Below are 3,051 nucleotides of genomic sequence, written 5' to 3' on the forward strand. Positions count from 1 at the left end.
AAGGGCGGGGAAGCCCCATCCTCCCTCGGCCCGCGCAAGGCGAGACCTTCACTTTCATTACGCCTTTAGGTTTCGTACAGCCCAATGACTCGCGCACATGTTAGACTCCTTGGTCCGTGTTTCAAGACGGGTCGTGAAATTGTCCAAAGCTGAAGCGCCGCTGACGGGAGCGATTATTCCGCCCGAGAGCATCCCGAGCCAACAGCGGCGCGGGTCCGGGGCCGGGCCAGGTAGGTCCGTCATCCGGGAAGAACCGCGCGCGCTTGCCGGGAGCCCGAGCGCCCAAAGGGGCGAATCGACTCCTCCAGATATACCGCCGGGCAGCCAGCCAGGACACCGGGGCTCTGCCCAACAGACGCGAACCGAGGCCCGCGGAAGGACAGGCTGCGCACCCGGGCCGTAGGCCGGCACCCAGCGGGTCGCGACGTCCTACTAGGGGAGAAGTGCGGCCCACCGCACACCGGAACGGCCCCACCCCGCGGCGAGTGGAAAGGCAACCGGACACGACCCCGCCGCGGATTGCTCCGCGCGGGCGGCCGGCCCCATCTGCCGAGGGCGGAGGCCAGTGGCCGGATGGGCGTGAATCTCACCCGTTCGACCTTTCGGACTTCTCACGTTTACCCCAGAACGGTTTCACGTACTTTTGAACTCTCTCTTCAAAGTTCTTTTCAACTTTCCCTCACGGTACTTGTTCGCTATCGGTCTCGTGGTCATATTTAGTCTCAGATGGAGTTTACCACCCACTTGGAGCTGCACTCTCAAGCAACCCGACTCGAAGGAGAGGTCCCGCCGACGCTCGCACCGGCCGCTACGGGCCTGGCACCCTCTACGGGCCGTGGCCTCATTCAAGTTGGACTTGGGCTCGGCGCGAGGCGTCGGGGTAGTGGACCCTCCCAAACACCACATGCCACGACAGGCGGCAGCCTGCGGGGTTCGGTGCTGGACTCTTCCCTGTTCGCTCGCCGCTACTGGGGGAATCCTTGTTAGTTTCTTTTCCTCCGCTTAGTAATATGCTTAAATTCAGCGGGTAGTCTCGCCTGCTCTGAGGTCGTTGTACGAGGTGTCGCACGCCACACCGCCAGCCGGCTGTGCACGCTACCGAGAAAGTACCGGTATGCGAACCGCCAGGCGACGGGCGCGCATCGCACGTTTGAGGAGACGCGGCCGGCCCCACAGGCGGCCGCGACACTCCCAGGTCTGCGAAGCGGGGCAAACGCCGCGCGCTTCAGTATACGTAGCCGACCCTCAGCCAGACGTGGCCCGGGAACGGAATCCATGGACCGCAATGTGCGTTCGAAACGTCGATGTTCATGTGTCCTGCAGTTCACATGTCGACGCGCAATTTGCTGCGTTCTTCATCGACCCACGAGCCGAGTGATCCACCGTCCTGGGTGATCTTTTCTCAGTTTCCGCCGTCTCTTTCGAGACGGTCGCATAGGCGGGAGTGAGGCGTGTGGCGGCCCCTGTTCCAGCGTTCTGTGTCCAACGGCCTCACGGCCGACGGGCGTCGTACGGCTCCACACCGGAGCGGACAGGCACTCGGGCGAAAGTCATTCAAAACCGGCGCCAGGCGCCAGGTGCCGCAGGCCAGCCGCTCCAGCGCTTCAGCGCTCGTACCACACAACATTGCCGCTAGTTTTGAGAGGCACGCGTGGTTCCGCACGCGGCGCACGGCTACGGCGAGCCGTACAGGTAGCGTGTTGCGCGACACGACACGCACATCGAAAGACATGCAGTCTAGTCGGTAATGATCCTTCCGCAGGTTCACCTACGGAAACCTTGTTACGACTTTTACTTCCTCTAAATGATCAAGTTTGGTCATCTTTCCGGTAGCATCGGCAACGACAGAGTCAATGCCGCGTACCAGTCCGAAGACCTCACTAAATCATTCAATCGGTAGTAGCGACGGGCGGTGTGTACAAAGGGCAGGGACGTAATCAACGCGAGCTTATGACTCGCGCTTACTGGGAATTCCTCGTTCATGGGGAACAATTGCAAGCCCCAATCCCTAGCACGAAGGAGGTTCAGCGGGTTACCCCGACCTTTCGGCCTAGGAAGACACGCTGATTCCTTCAGTGTAGCGCGCGTGCGGCCCAGAACATCTAAGGGCATCACAGACCTGTTATTGCTCAATCTCGTGCGGCTAGAAGCCGCCTGTCCCTCTAAGAAGAAAAGTAATCGCTGACAGCACGAAGGATGTCACGCGACTAGTTAGCAGGCTAGAGTCTCGTTCGTTATCGGAATTAACCAGACAAATCGCTCCACCAACTAAGAACGGCCATGCACCACCACCCACCGAATCAAGAAAGAGCTATCAATCTGTCAATCCTTCCGGTGTCCGGGCCTGGTGAGGTTTCCCGTGTTGAGTCAAATTAAGCCGCAGGCTCCACTCCTGGTGGTGCCCTTCCGTCAATTCCTTTAAGTTTCAGCTTTGCAACCATACTTCCCCCGGAACCCAAAAGCTTTGGTTTCCCGGAGGCTGCCCGCCGAGTCATCGGAGGAACTGCGGCGGATCGCTGGCTGGCATCGTTTATGGTTAGAACTAGGGCGGTATCTGATCGCCTTCGAACCTCTAACTTTCGTTCTTGATTAATGAAAACATACTTGGCAAATGCTTTCGCTTCTGTTCGTCTTGCGACGATCCAAGAATTTCACCTCTAACGTCGCAATACGAATGCCCCCGCCTGTCCCTATTAATCATTACCTCGGGTCCGAAAACCAACAAAATAGAACCGAGGTCCTATTCCATTATTCCATGCACACAGTATTCAGGCGGGCTTGCCTGCTTTAAGCACTCTAATTTGTTCAAAGTAAACGTTGCCGGCCCACCGAGACACTCAATAAAGAGCACCCTGGTAGGATTTCAACGGGGTCCGCCTCGGGACGCACGAGCACGCACGAGGCGGTCGCACGCCTTCAGCTCGCCCCCACCGGCAGGACGTCCCACGATACATGCCAGTTAAACACCGACGGGCGGTGAACCAACAGCGTGGGACACAATCCAACTACGAGCTTTTTAACCGCAACAACTTTAATATACGCTATTGGAGC

At 58.5% G+C, this 3,051-nt stretch overlaps 1 non-coding gene and 1 pseudogene across 1 annotated transcript; both read right to left on the reverse strand.

Moving 5' to 3' along the window:
- The window catches only part of LOC124734552, a 4,222-nt pseudogene extending 3,171 nt beyond the window's left edge, over positions 1-1,051 (reverse strand).
- A 188-nt stretch (positions 1,052-1,239) lies between these two features.
- LOC124734557 lies at positions 1,240-1,394 on the reverse strand. The gene has a single exon (XR_007009384.1). It is a non-coding gene; the product is annotated as a 5.8S ribosomal RNA (ribosomal RNA).
- Positions 1,395-3,051: the final 1,657 nt, after the last annotated feature.

This window comes from Schistocerca piceifrons, unplaced genomic scaffold, assembly GCF_021461385.2.
Source record: "Schistocerca piceifrons isolate TAMUIC-IGC-003096 unplaced genomic scaffold, iqSchPice1.1 HiC_scaffold_151, whole genome shotgun sequence".
NCBI classification, from domain to species: domain Eukaryota; kingdom Metazoa; phylum Arthropoda; class Insecta; order Orthoptera; family Acrididae; genus Schistocerca; species Schistocerca piceifrons.